Below are 16,017 nucleotides of genomic sequence, written 5' to 3' on the forward strand. Positions count from 1 at the left end.
CCAAAGTGGACTTCATGGGAGACAACCAAGGAGGACACCACTGCTGAAAAAAACTCATAAAAAAGCCAGACTGGAATTTGCAAAAATGCATGTTGACAAGCCACAAAGCTTCTGGGAGAATGTCCTTTGGACAGATGAGACCAAACTGGAGCTTTTTGGTAAGGCACATCAACTCTATGTTCATAGACTCAAAAACCAAGCATACGAAGAAAAGAACACTGTCCCTACGGTGAAACATGGAGGAGGCTCAGTAATGTTTTGGGGCTGCTTTGCTGCATCTGGCACAGGGTGTCTTGAAAGTGTGCAAGGTACGATGAAATCTGAAGACTATCAAGGCATTCTGGAGAGAAATGTGCTGCCTAGTGTCAGAAAGCTTGGTCTCAGTCGCAGGTCACGGGTCTTCCAACAGGACAATGATCCAAAACACACAGCCAAAAACACCCAAGAATGGCTGAGAGAAAAGCGTTGGACTATTCTAAAGTGGCCTTCTATGAGCCCAGATCTGAATCCCATTGAACATATGTGGAAGGAGCTGAAACATGCCATTTGGAGAAGACACCCATCAAACCTGAGACAACTGGAGCTGTTTGCTCATGAGGAGTGGGCCAAAATACCTGTTGACAGCTGCAGAACGCTCATTGACAAATACAGAAATCGTTTAATTGCAGTGATTGCCTCAAAAGGTTGTGCAACAAAATATTAAGTTATGGGTACCATCATTTTTGTCCAGCCCTATTTCATTAGTTTGTTTTTTTAAATAATTATGTTAATCAACAATTCAAAAGTGATGGCTGATTTTGATTATTTAATTTTCAATAAATTTTTATTTATTGTTACTTTTGTGAGTTTCAAGTGATTTCAGTGAGAATTGTGGGTTTTTCCTTCTTTAACTGAGGGGTACCAACAATTTTGTCCACGTGTGTATATGGCTGAAAGGAATGGAATATTTGATATATATTTGTAACTGAGCATGCACATCATTCAAACCTACAAAAGATAACAGAAAGCTAAAAGAGCTTGCTCTCCTCAGCACTCCATGTTAAACTGGCTCCAAAATGTGTAGGGGGTGTAGCACTTGTTGAATTGCTTCACTTCCTATTAGTTTACATGTCAAACAGCATCAGTGAACTTACCAGCTGTAAATGGCTCAAGTGCAAGTGCCATAGTTTTTATCTGTTCTGAATTCTTTATGCTGTGTGCACAGATCTATTTTCTACATGCTGATCACTCAAATATGTGCACAGGCTGTTGAAAATACAGTACCACTGGTCCACCCTGATCCACATGTATATAAACCAGAGCTTTCTTTAAGATAATCTAGAGGATACTAACAGTTTTTCTCAGTCAATTGTGTTTTGCAAACTCGGTCTGCATTTGAATTACCAATACACTGTAGTACAACACTGAACTAACCAGGTTATTATTGTGTTGCTGTTCAACATTTACACAAGCTTGAGGATTGCTACAGTTAAACACTGTGAGATGTGACCTGTAAACCAGGGTCCTTAAGGCTCCAAGTCCTGTGGGTGTTTTTTTTAACTTTTTTTTTTATTGTCCATCCAACATCCTCCAGAAAATTTGGACACCCCTGCTCTATGCATTTATATGCGACTAATGAACTCCATTAACTTTTTGCAAACATCTTTGGCTCTGGAGCTGCATGTTTGTGATCTGTGGTTACTTGCTTCACAAACCTGTCCAGTGTGTATTGTTTGTTGTCTTTTAAAGCTTATCTTTCTCTCTGTGCTCTCTCACCAAACCAGTTGAGGCAGACAAACACCCACACTTAGTCTGGTTCTTCGTGTTGCCAAGTGCTTACTCAAAAAGGAATTATTTAGATACCATATCAGACAGTTTTTATACATTATACAGCCTGTGATTGGTACAGTGTTAACTCTTTTTGGAGATCAAGATTCTCAGTTAGGATCTTTCATTTTAGCTTAAAATACATACTACTACATATGAAACCACTGACTAGCCAAGACTCAAAAGTCCATGGTGAATCTTGCTGCTTTTAGGTTTCTTGAGCAATAAAAAGATCCTACTCTTTCCAAACATTTTCATTCTTGTAATCTTACTTCCCTCAGGCAGTTTAGTGAGAACCAAGGTGAGGAAAAATGAGACTTACTCTTACAATGCTGAGCCAAAATCTAAACCCACTCCTACTGACAACAAACACAACAACAGTAGTGTTACACCAGCAATTGTCTGAAGCATTGTCTGGCAAGCAGTCAGCCACGGTACCTAGTTCTGGGAATTTGTTGTATAATACACTCAGCTATGAGGAAAAGAAGTTGAATATAGTGTGTGTGTGTGTGTGTGTGTGTGTGTGTGTGTGTGTGTGTGTGTGTGTGTGTGTGTGTGTGTGTGTGTGTGTGTGTGTGTGTGTACGCGCTCAGGTGCTGGCTATACTTGTGGGGACCAAATGTCCCCTCAACTGTAGGAAAACCAAAAACAATGTCACTTGTGGGGACCTCATTACGGTCCCAACAAGTTTACACAGTGTTTTCTTGGCCATGTTGTTGTTACTGAAAAAAGTAAAAGTGCAAAAACGTTTCTTTAGGATTAGGCATTGTTTTGGTCTGGGTTAAGGTTAGGGTTAGGGTAAGGGTTAGGGGTTAGATATGAATGGGAGTCAATGGTAAGTTCCCACGTTTTTTTACAATCTATTATTTTTAACAAAGTGTTGTTGCGCATTCTAATATTGTGTAAAATGTTAACGTTTAGTGCCCCATCAGGCACCTTTCTGACTGCTTTTACTAAGTTGTGTGTGGTGTCTTGCTGAAACGTCAGTGAGTGTGTCAACTAAGTTGTGAGTTGTGCATGTCTTTCTATTGTTCACATCCAGTAAACTGACACTTCAATGCCTTTGGTCTTTTCGTCATAGCTTCCATTGTGTTCAGGTGCTTTGGGAGAGTCACAGAATTTTTTTTTAGTGACTTAATGATATAATGGTTAAATGCTTCCATTTGCAGAAAGGAATTTCTTTGTCTTGCAGAACACTCAGTGTGTTATACTTTTGTCGACGTGTTCAGGATCTCTTCAGGAAATAGCATGTTTCAGTGACCTGATCGAGGGTAAACTGGCAACAACCCCCCCCAAAAAAAACCCAAAAAAACAACAACAACAACAACAACAAAACAGGTAATGTATTCATTAAGCAACCTCAATCTGATGTACCAAATTGAAACTGATAGTAAGTGATGGTCATTGAATCATAAGTTTAGAAAACAAGTTGAATTACTGATCAACTAGGACCTAATTTGATTCAACAGCTGCTTTTTATTATCAGATTTAGAAAAAAATAAATAAAGCAAGATGATTGCTATTCATTGTTTTTCTTGTAATCCAGCAAAAAAATAAACTTAATGTCCCACCTGGATTTCTCTGCCATGTTTTGGTAAAGAAGAAAAAAAGGGTTTGATTGCTTGCTGCTGCTACCTGTTCTTCAAGATTTCACCAGCAGTGCCAGCAAAATTGTCAAACTTTCCAATGGCCATACATGCCTGGAACTGACACTAAATGTCAGCATAGAGCTCTTTCACTAGGCATCTTTGGTTTGCACATATCTGTCTTCAGTATTTTCAGTTAAAAAGAATGAACTGGTGACACAAACAAGCAAGCAAATGACAAAAAACAACATTCAGCACTTTTCAAACATTATATAGTATAATTTACCTTAATTGCTGGTGAGGCAGTAAACTGCCAACAAAGCAACTTATATAATCTCAATAAACGACTAGTTCATTCCCAGCATCTCGACCATCTGGAGGCTCATGTTTTTGTTCTTATGTCTTTTTAAAACATTGCTACCACTCCAGTGAAAAACTTATTGTAACTCAAACTAAATATGTAACGAACAGAAACTATCATTTTATTCAGAGAAACACTTTAAATTAATGTCAGAAATGTATGTATTTGGCCAATCCTTTACATAAATGTAAAATTAAGCATATACTTCTCAGACATCCAGATCAGGCACTACTTCAGGCTTCAGCAACATATTATGGTCTGTTTGAATTTTACTAGTTCCGCTCTTGTCAGTTTCCAGGCAAATGTTTATAACCTTCATTCATTAAAGAGTCCTTCTACATAGATGGACTGTCTACAAGCTCCTTTTATGTCACATGGACTGATGCCTGGGCAACGCGCACAAACCGATGGTCACAACATTCAAGACCAGTGTGCTAGAGAATGGCCGTCCTTCAATCCTCCAACCATGCACAAGCTTCCTGCACGTTAAAGAGAAAATCTGTCAAGGTGGGGAGTCACATGACAGCGTCTCCAGGACTAACAAGATCACAGAAAAGACGCTGGGACAAACAGTATTCAACAGAACTGACTCAGACAATAAGCCAGCTTCATCCATTGAAGACATCAGCTTTATAAAAACAATGGACAAAGAAGTCTATAGGGATGAAGCTAATAATTGGACTGCTCCGCTGCCTTTTAGAAAGCCACGTCAAAGACTACCTAACAACAGACAGCAGGCAGTCGATCGTTTCACCTCTCTCCAATGAACTCTGAGAAAAAAACAAGAAATGCATGATCAGTCCGTCACGTTCATGGGCAAGATTTTCAAAAATCACCACGCAGAGGTAGCACCTCGACTGGAAAAGGATGAGGACTGCTGGTATCTGCCAACGTTCGGGGTGTACCATCCACAAAAACCGGGGCAGATCCGCGTGGTCTTTGACTCCAGTGCTCGGTTCTGCAACATCTCTCTCAACGACGTGCTGCTCACAGGTCCAGACCTTAACAACTCCCTCCTTGGAGTCCTGATACGCTTTCGCAAGGAACAGGTTGCTGCAATGGCTGATATACAGCAAATGTTCCATTGTTTCCAGGTTAGAGAGGACCACAGGAACTTTTTACGCTTCCTCTGGTACAAAGACAATGACACAACTAAACCAGTCATCGAATACAGGATGAGAGTGCATGTTTTCGGCAACGGCCCGTCTCCTGCGGTGGCCATATACGGCCTGAGAAGAGCCATCACTGAAGGTGCTGGCAAATATGGGGAAGACACTGTCCAGTTTGTGAAAAGACATTTCTATGTTGATGATGGACTCCTTTCTGTACCGACCGATGCTAAAGCTATTGACCTGCTAAGGAGGACCCAAGCCTCGCTTGCTGAGTCCAACCTGTGTCTCCATAAATTTGCCTCAAACAATCAAGCCGTCATGGCAGCCTTTGCACCTGAAGACTGTGCTAAAGGTATGAAAGACTTTGACTTTAGTGACCAAGCCATGCTTACTCAACGTAGCCTAGGACTGTTATGGGAGATAGCAGCAGACACTTTCACCTTTGCTGTATGTTCAGGAAATAAGCCATTCACCTGCCGGGGAGTGCTCTCCACAGTTAAGTGTTTTTGATCCCTTGGGATTGCTAGCCCCGGTTACAATCCAAGGAAGAGCCCATCTCCGAGAACTTACTGCAGACCAGTCTGCTTGGGACAGTCCAATCCCTCCTGAGAAGCTCCCTAAATGGACGGCCTGGCGAGACTCCCTTCAGGACCTGAAAGACCTGCATATGCCACATGCATACACAAAAACCTCCCTCACCAAGGCAGTATGCACAGAGCTATGTGTGTTTTCTGACGCTTCCACAAAGGCAATAGGTGCAGTGGTGTACCTTAAAGCAGTGCAAAAAGATGGACATATTGACATAGGCTTTGTAATGGGAAAGTCAAAGTTAGCACCTCAGTCCGAGCCCACCATCCCAAGACTCGAGCTTTGTGCTGCCGTCTTAGCTGTAGAGATGGCGGAGCTCATCCAGGATGAACTAGACATTGAGCTAAATGAAACTAACTTCTACACAGATAGTAAAGTAGTCTTAGGCTACATATGTAACGAGACTAAGAGATTCTATGTGTATGTCCACAACAGGGTGCAGCGAATCCGTCAGTCCACAAAGCCTGCTCAGTGGCACTATGTACACACTGATGACAATCCAGCCGACTACGCATCTTGCTCAGTACCTGCATCACATCTGGGAAAGACCACTTGATTTACTGGACCTACCTTCCTGTGTAAGCCACCTGCAGAAAAAACAGGAAAAAGTCAGTCATTCGAGTTAGTTGAACCTGAAAGTGACATCGAGATACAACCACAAGTTAAAACCTATGCTACGCAGCTGAAAGAGATTGGTCTTACCGTGCAAAGATTTCAGCGTTTCTCCACCTTCAGCTCTCTCCTAAGGGGTGTAGCACTCCTGATCCATATTGCACGATCCTTCAAACAGAACAATGTCAGCAAATGCAAAGGATGGCACGTTTGTAACCTGCCTCGCACTCCGGATGAGCTGTCACAAGCAAAAGAGGTTGTCATCAAGGCTACACAAAGAGCAGCTTTCTCAACGGAACTCACAACCCTCCAACAAGGCAGCCAAATTCCAAAGAGCAGCAGTCTTCAGTCCCTTAGTCCAATCCTCGAAGGTGGCCTGATCTGTGTTGGAGGACGGCTTAAACATGTACAGTTTAGTGTAGGAGAAAGGAATCCAGTGATCCTGCCTGAAGACAGCCACGTCTCTGTGCTGGTAGTAAGACACTATCACAGCCAAGTGAAACATCAAGGCCGCCACCTGACGGAAGGAGCAGTTAGGGCAGCAGGTCTGTGGATCTTGGGAGGAAAGATTCTTATTAACTCAGTAATACACAAATGTGTGACCTGCAGAAAGCTGCGTGGAAAACGCCAAGATCAACGCATGGCAGACTTACCTCCAGAGTGCCTCCAAGCTTGCCCTCCTTTCACCTATGTGAGACTGGATGTTTTTGGGCCCTGGTCTATTGTGACTAGACGCACACAAGGAGGACATTCAGAGAGCAAACGGTGGGCTATTATTTTCAGCTGCATGAGTTCAAGGGCCATTCATATTGAAATAATCGAGTCACTGAGTACATCAAGTTGTATTAATGCTCTCAGGTGCTTCTTCGCAATCAGGGGACCCGCGAAGCAGCTGAGGTCAGATTGTGGAACCAACTTCATAGGAGCCTGCAATGAACTGGGGCTCAGCAAAGATCAGAGAGACACCAGTGTACAGAGGTATCTTAGCCAGCAAGGATGCTCTTGGGAGTTCAATCCTCCTCACAGCTCACACATGGGCGGCTCCTGGGAGAGAATGATCGGCATGGCCCGAAGGATCATAGACTCCATGTTGCTTCAAGATAATGTCCATCTGACACATGAAGTATTGTGCACGCTCATGGCCGAAGTGACAGGAATCATGACCTCAAGACCACTCATTCCTGTATCTACAGATCCAGACTCTCCATTCATACTCTCACCTTCAATCATTCTCACACAGAAAACTGGAGTCCCACCTCCTATAGGAGACTTTACAGAGAAGGATCTGTACACCAAGCAATGGAGACAAGTTTAAGCTTTAGCTGACCAGTTCTGGAGACGTTGGAGTCGTGAATATCTGCCCACCTTGCAAAAGAGAAAGAAGTGGACAGAGTCCAAAAGAAATCTGCAGGAAGGAGGTATTGTCTTGCTGAAGGACAGTCAAGCTGCTCGCAACAATTGGCCAATGGCTAGGATCACATGCCAGGAAGAGATGAAAGGGTGCGAAAGGTGGAAGTGAAAACCATGGACCAAGGTTATAGGTGGCTTGCAAATGACGTCACATCCGCCTCATTACCTATGCATATCATGAAGTGGTGGTCAGCGGAGCTGATTGTTGACTGCAGCGAGCGTGGCTAACGTTCACTCATCGGTCAAAAATGCCTTTTGCATGTGTTGTTTTAGGTTGTTCTAATCGATCAAATCGTGAAATTGATAAAGGATACTTCAGGGTTCCTCGTGAAGAGATTAAAAAAGGGCCTCGCACTAAGGATTTTACGAAAAGACACAGAGAAAAATGGCTCGCTAACATTTCCTTAAGTTCGAAGGGAGCGGAGTCAAAGAATGCCAGAGTCTGTGGCGATCACTTCGTTAAAGGTTAGTGAATTATTATGATATACATGCTTAGAGCCTTTCTGTGTTGGTTTTAAGACCCATTCTTTAAAGATTGGTAACACTAACTACCCACTTAACAAGCTAACGTTCGCTGTTTTTAGCTTGTTTACTGTCACAAAACTGTCACATTGAAGGATTATTTACCCTGCCATGCAGTTTGCAGTGCGCGGTTATTATTTCTCCATCTTCTTTATCAACAATCAGGTATGAGTTGGTGTTTTTGATAAACATGGCGAATGTTTTACCTGAAAAGAACAGCAGAAACACGTTTTAGCATCCACCGAGCTAACACATCTAGCAAGTACAAGTTTACATAAATCGTTACTTACACGGCTTTTTATGATGCAGGATTTGTCTTTCAGGATCTTAACTCCGACTTCTTTAGCCCATCCACAGACAAAGAAATTGTATGAATCCATGCTTTTCCAAGCCTTCATTTGTTTAGCAGTGCAAAAGCTTGTTTGTAGCACCAGATAGTTTGAGATATCAGGGAACTGAACTGGCGGATATTTTTCCAACTCGTAGGTCAAATCCTTCATGGATAACGCATACGGATCTATGTCATCACAAAATTTGAGTTTTTCGATGTATCGAGTTTGAGAATTAGAAACTAAAGCACAAAAATTCTCCGAAAAAGAGTCGCGTTTTCCTTGCTCTGCGGCAGTCATTTTGGTTGGCCTGACCACCACTTCATTAACCGGAAGTGAATGCCACCGCTAAAGTCACGTGTTTGCAAGCCACCTATACAGCATGTAACGTTATTGTATTTATGTTTATTTCAGTTTTTACTCCATGTCCATATGCAAATGAAGAGCCTACAGTAAATGGTCAAGCTTACTGCGTGACTGTCGTTTTTTGGAGTGGAGTTTAGGTCGCTGTTGAGCTGAAGTACACGTACACTTTAGTGAAAACAGCACAATTGTACATCAATAATAATGTGCATGCAATAAATATATGTTGGTGAACAATACTGTCATATATTCTGCCAAAATTTTTTGTATATGACCAGTTCTCCCTCTATCTTGCATCATTGTTTCCAGTCAGTCATCACTCTACTGATAACACTTGACAGTGGAGAACAGTGAAGTGTGGTATGATAGAGACCACTCCTTGCTTATCACCCAATTATCTCATGCTCCTGCCAGAAACTGTTTACTGAGATTTTATAGCTTTTATTGCTAACAGTAAATGTTACTAACTTTATGAGTAACACTGATCCGAATTCTTTTAATGAAGGTCAAGTTGTGGTTACAGTCAACATTGACAAGGCTGGATTACAAATCGGCAAAGGCACCTATCCATTTTAAGAGGTCCCAAGTACACTGTATGTTATTTGGCACTAAGCAGTATCACTGAAGATCTATTCCATTCAATTCAGTTTATTTATGTAGCTTCAATTCACAACATATGTCATCTCACAGTGCAAAACATAGTAAGGTACAGACCTTATGGGGAAAAAAATCTGTCATGAAATGTACTATTTTAGCAAAAAGTCTGATGAAAATCAAAGCACTATAAAGTGGAGTGTTCTTCATAACCCTCTTGTAGAGTACTCATGTCAGCAAAAACAAAATAACACACTGAATCTGTTTCTCAACATCCCATTTAAAGAATAGATGTGGAAAAAAGCATGTCTTCATTCACTGATAATTCGTTTCTGGTAAAATTTCATAACTTTCAAACTCTACACTTTTAATATGCAATATAGTTTTTTCTCTCCAAATATGACATCAACAGTGATGTTTTGCCAGACTTGAAAAAAACCTTTTCTATAATTACAAATTCCGTTACTAATATAGGAACAAAACACTCATTCATGGTCACATTCATACATCAACAAATAATTAGATTAGCTTATATGTTATGGTGTACATACAAATATTATGTAAAGTGATGCCTCATAAGTTTTGAGGAATCCAGATAAAGGCCATGAGTTTTGCTCACATTTGCCTGTGTCTTCATTGAGCAGTAATGCCATACTCTCAAGCACTGTCTTGCTTGCTCATGTCACATTTACTAAAACAAGAATTGCATTCAAATTTACCTTTACACAATACATACCAAAAAATCTTTAATTTGTGTTATTATTATTCTATTATTTCATTATTGTTTATTTAATGTTTTGCCTTTGGGCCGAATTTAACTTGTTTAACTTGTTGTATATGTGTAAAATATGCCTTAATTTAAACTTTTGCCGTAATCAACGCATTAATTTTTTCACATTTCTTTCTTTTTCTAATACCTATGAAAATGAATAGTGGTGTTATGCAGTAATTTGAGCAGGTTGTAATTATGATTTCTTTTACCATAGAAATACATCATCAGTGTTGCCACACTACCATCAATAACATCAATTAAAACAACAGTAGTTTCATAATATTGTGTTATAAAATTAAAATTATTTGTCATGCCAACCAACACACAGTTTTTTCACAGATATATTATAGGTCTTCCAGAGATATGACAAAAAACTTCTGAATCAAGAATATACTTACAGCTATGTTTATATTTGGTTAAACATCCCCTGGCCATTGTCACCCCAACGAGGCACTTTTGGTGGCCATCTGCAAGCTTCTGGTTGTATCTTCGACCATTCGTCTTGATAGAATTGGTGCTGTTAAACTGAATTTGTTGGCCATGTGACACATATTTGTTTCTTCAGCACAGCCCACAGATTTTTCAAGAGGTTTAAGTTACATTGTTTACCACTTCTAATGAGTGCATGGGGTCATTGTCTTGTTGGAAAACCCAATTAGGTTCAAGACCTAATCTTTTGGCAAGTGATTTTAGTTTTTCTTGAAAAATGTGGAGACAACCCCCTTCTTTATTAGTCCATTTACTTTGTGCTGAACACCAGCTGTACTAACAACCACAGAACATAATACTGCTATGACTATTCTCTATGATAAGTTCGGTGTTTTTAAAGTTAAAGGTCTCACTTTATATCCTCCAAACATATTTCTGGTCATTCTGACCAAAAACTCAGTTTTTGTTGCATCTTACCACAGAACGTTCGTCCTTGAAGACCTTTCTCTTTGTCCATGTGATCAGCAGCAAACTTCAGCTAAGCCTTAAGGTGCCACTTTTTGAAAACAGCCTTCCATCTTGCATGGCAGCCTCTTTGTCCATCATTATTTAAAACACATGTGACTGTGGACACTGACACTTGTGTTCCAGTAGCTTCTTATTCATTGATAACTTGCTTTTTGGTGATTCTGGGTTGTCTCTTGACCACTTTTCCAAAAGTTTCTCAGCAACAGATGGTAGATGTGTTTTCTTTCTGACTCTGGCAGTGACACAGCTCTACCATGCACTTTATACTTACAAACAGTTGCTTGCACAGATGACTCTGGGAACTGTAGTTGCTTTGAAATGGCTTCAAGTGACTTTTCTGACTTTTTCAAGTCAGTGATTTACTTTTTCTGATCTTTCCTGAGCCCCTCACTTTTTGACTGTTGTGTTTGTGGCTGAGCCTACTGAGTGTCTCAATAGTGCCCTATTTAAATTAATTCAGAGGAGTCAGCAGCTGTATCATAATCACTCAGGAGAAGTTAAGAGGCCATGCAACGAAGAAAATTTGATTAACACAGTTTTCAACTGAAGACTGCCATGATATACATGGTCTGTACTAGCGTATGTAAACTTTTGTTCATGACTGTATATGCAGTCAGGTTCAACACTACACAACAAATATGACAATAACAAGCAATATAGGGAATTATTCTCTTCATCATTAGCCTCATAGTGTTTAAGAGCCCTTTTCACCATAAGCAATAAAACAGATAAATGTGCTTATTTTAATCTCACATCAATTTGTACACTGTAAGTTAAATGTCGTCTAAGACACATAGAATATATGTATGTATTATACTTATGGATGAAAAATTAATTTTTCGAAGACAAATCATGTTTACTGTATAACATTTAATGGTTTTTCAGTGCCTGTCAATAAATTCAAATAAAGATTTAAATTTGACTTGCAAACTAAGTGTCATGAATCCAGATGGGGAACCCGAGCAGAGACCACACTACCGAGGCAGAAACAGGCTGAATGAAGGTTTTATTATGGGAAGAGTGGGGGAGTTGCGGAGGGGTGGGGAGCCAGGAGAGGGATCCGGGATGGTATGGAGGAGAGGAGTCTGGGGACGGAGTGACGGAGCCAGGGATCAGCAGTCAGCGAGAGATCTGGGCGGAACTGAGTGTGGCGGTAGTGAGAGCGTGGACGCTCGCAGCGGCAGGCAGGCAGAAGGCTGGGATGCCAGAGGAGGGAAGCCAGGCGCTGGTGGTCCGGGGCGGTGAGGCGGCAGGAGGATCCGGGGGTCCAGGAGGGAAACCAAGAGGGGAATCCGGAGAGGAGCACAAGGGGGAAGGCAGGACGGGAGGAGATCCGGGCAGCTGGGTCGCTCTAGGCGAAGAGAGGACAGGTAAACGTTAATATCAGAAACTGGTTATCAAAACAGGTTTAGGCGGCGAGAGGGAAACTGACTGCATGGGCAGAGTTTACGATCTGACGGAGATTGGATGCAGGAACTTGTCTTTTATTGCTGGGGATGTAATCACTCGGATGAGCCGCAGCTGCCCGGACTCTGTGGGGAAGCTGATTGCCAAGTGGAGCCAGGCGTGAGGCTGGGCTCCACCTGGCACAGCAGAGCAGAGAGAGAGAGAGAGAGAGAGAGAGAGAGAGGGAGAGAGATAGGGAAAAGGGAGTTGGACATCAGGCTGGACAGGGGGGGGAGGAGGCCCTGACACTAAGGGTGTAAACCCTTTTGAAATATGCTAATAAAGGGATAAATCATTAGAATTTGCAACACTTGTTTAATCAATTACATGGTTTTGTTTTCAAAAGTGGTTACATTATTGGAACATGGCATGTGTTGACGAAGCGTGTGAGCTGATGGGTACAACAGCACTGTTGTACCCATGTGTTTGTAGGGTCAGAAGTTTTTTGTTTTTTTTTAATCAATGTGAATATTTGATTTCAAAAAAAGAAAAAGAACTTGCTGAGTTTTTATTCATAAATTTATATACACTCATTGGCCACTTTATTAGGTACAACTGCTCAATTGCTTGTTAACACAAATAGCTAATCAGCTAATGACATGCCAGCAATGCATTTCGGCATGTAGACATGGTCAAGACAACTTGTGGTCCAAACAGTCCCATTATTATGATCCCCTGCCTTGTAACTACGCTGTCTTTGTTGCCTGTTCACTGTGTCTGCATTTGGCTTCTCAGAAACCCCCATGATAGTATGGTCTGGCCACAAAAGAACCCAGTGGACACAGATTTAGATTCTTTTACCCTAGAATACATTTTTTGAAGGTCCTATGATTATTTGGAGTCCCAAATCTGTTTGTACGGAGAATGGAAGATGAATTGAAACCAAGAATATAACATGCTGTGGTTTCTTTGATGTGCAGGCAGGCTGTGCAAAAACTCTGTCTCATTCATCACTTACCAGTCTTCATTTTGTATTTTTTTTAAATATGCCCCTTTCTCACCTCACAGCCCCTCGAGCAGTTAGTCAGTCAAGCAGCCACCAGCCTGTTAGTCCCCTGCCTGCTTGTGAGCTAGCTTGCTGTCAGCCGGTTAGCACCTGGTCCAAACTACCACCACCAACCTGAACCTGCCCCCCAGCATTTCAAAGAGCCACCAGCTGGAAAATCTTCTGTACAGAAGTGTGGTTCCAGAAAATGCCAGACCGCCTCTCACATATAAAACTTTTAATGACCAAGCTACATCTTATCTGAAAGACTTTATTGTACGATATCATCCTAACAGAGGCATTCCCTCTAAGACTGCAGGTTTACTTTTGGATTCACACAGTTTCTAGGAGCAGATTGGGAGGCAGAGCCTTCACTTATCAGCTCCTCTTTCATGGAATCTGCTCCCAGTTTGGTTTGGGAGTCACAGACCCTCTTTACTTTTGTGAATGGGCTTAAAGCTTTTCTTATTTATATTTCTATTCACTCTGTTTCTCCCTGTGTCCTTTCTCCGAGTGTCCCTTGTCTCAGAGCTGGATGCTTCAAATCTTGACAAGTTAACATTACAGTGGTTCAAAACATACCTGGAACAAAGACAACAATGTGTAATAATAAATAATGAAAAGTCATCCTTTTTAACACTAAAAGCAGGAGTCCCACAGGGATCAATACTTGGCCCACTCCTCTTTTCACTGTAAATAAATGACTTGCCGGTGCTGGTTTCCAATTGTACGCAGATGATGCGGTTGTTTATGTAAGTGGAAAAAACATCAAAGCCATTACTGCTCAGCTGCAGCACCATCTAGACGCTGTATCAGTGTGGTTCCAAAATTCAGGTCTCACCTTAAATGTGAGTAAAACAGTATCAGTTTGTTTTTCCTCCAGATGTTTTCCATCTGAGGAACTGCATCTGACAATTAACGGTCAAAACATTGAACAAGTTAAGGAGGCCAAGTATTTGGGCCTGATTTTGGACTCTCATTTAACATTTAAAAGTCACATTAAAAAGATTACAAAATAGCTAAGGCAAACCTGTATACCTTTTGACTCATAAGGGACTGTTCCAAGCAGCAAATGTATTTATGCACGCAATGGTCTTTTCCCACCTTAGTTACTGCATAACCTCATGGTCACAGGCAACTAATACAGCAATGAATCCGGTGAGAATGATTTACTACAGAGCTTTAAAAACACTTGCTAAAAAACCAATAAGAACCCACCATTGTGAAGTATTGCAGAAGTTAAATTTTCTAAACTTTGAAAATTTTATTAAGTTTTGCAACCTAAAATTATTGTATAAATGTTTGCATAATCAACCCCTGAGGTCCTTGGACAGCTTGCAGTCCCACTCAGAGTACCGGGCTCCGTTACACGAGGAGCCGCCAATTGGAACATAAAAGTGCCTTATAAACAGCATTGGGGAAGTCAGCCTTTTCAATAAAGACTGCCACACTGTGGAACTCGCTACCACCTGAGCTAAAAAGAGACCTGGATCTAGGAGCTTTTAAAAATAAACTGAAGTCTGTTTTAAAAAGGGATCAAGTCTGTACCCATTTTTAGTACTGTTGTACAGTGTTTGTGTTATGTCAGATTGTAATGTAATGTAATTTTGTACTGTAAAAGCCCATCTAGGGACCGACATTGCAAATTAGCCTTGGCTATATATATATATATATATATATATATATATTTTTATTTATTTTTTTTTTTTTTGGTGTGCTACTTGTTTATTGTACACACTTGTCCCTATCAAATAAACTAATAAATAAATAAATAAAATCTGTGGTTGCTGTCCCACCAACTGGCCTAGTCTCCATCATGTCCACTGTGGGATGCTGGTGCTGACCTTCCTCCAACCCACTGCTTCCAGCTGCCCATTTCCACCAGTCTGCTCCTTAATATACTTGATATGCTCAACTACATACTGTTTGAGTCTTACTTACCAGCTATATATGTAGTATATTTAATGCCAGAGCCTTACGCCATAACAGTAAACTTATGAATCAGTTTCAATATTAGTTTGTACTTTGTATGTCTCATCTATCTTACCAGGCATATATCCAATTGTGTGTTATATGTTCCTTGTTCACCATTCCCCTCTTCTCCCATCCCTCCCGCTCCCCCTCCATCTCCCCATCCCCCTCCCTTCCCCCCTCTACCTCTTCTGTCCCTCTAAGCCTGCTGGCCAACAGGCAGATGGGTCCCCCCATACAAAGAGCCGGGTTCTGCTCAAGGTTTCTTCCTGTTAAAACTGAGTTTTTCTTGCCTCTGTCACCTTAGGGTTTGCTCTGGGGGTTCAGCATATGGGTTCTGAAAAGCATCTTGAGACAATTTGACCTGTAATTGGCACTATATGAATAAAATCAAATTGAATTGAAATGAATATTTGCTAAAACTTACTGCCAGGAGATTCCCATGATGCACTGGGCTCTTCTCTCTGAGTGCTGTTATATATATCACCATTACATGCCATTAACTCTGTGTTTCCCCTGAAGTCCTGTGTCCTGTGGTTGTTCTCGCCATGGATGTTTCTGGATCTGGAGCTACATGTTTCGGATCTGCAGCAGTTGGCCTCA

General features: G+C 41.2%; 1 long non-coding RNA gene across 1 annotated transcript; it reads right to left on the bottom strand.

Moving 5' to 3' along the window:
• Positions 1–12,005: 12,005 nt before the first annotated feature.
• Positions 12,006–16,017, bottom strand: LOC127533973 (uncharacterized). The gene is made up of 2 exons (XR_007941871.1): positions 15,842–16,017; positions 12,006–12,363 (listed from the first exon to the last, which is right to left on the bottom strand). It is a non-coding gene; the product is annotated as an uncharacterized LOC127533973 (long non-coding RNA).

The sequence above is a fragment of the Acanthochromis polyacanthus genome, chromosome 5 (assembly GCF_021347895.1).
Source record: "Acanthochromis polyacanthus isolate Apoly-LR-REF ecotype Palm Island chromosome 5, KAUST_Apoly_ChrSc, whole genome shotgun sequence".
Lineage (NCBI taxonomy): Eukaryota > Metazoa > Chordata > Actinopteri > Pomacentridae > Acanthochromis > Acanthochromis polyacanthus.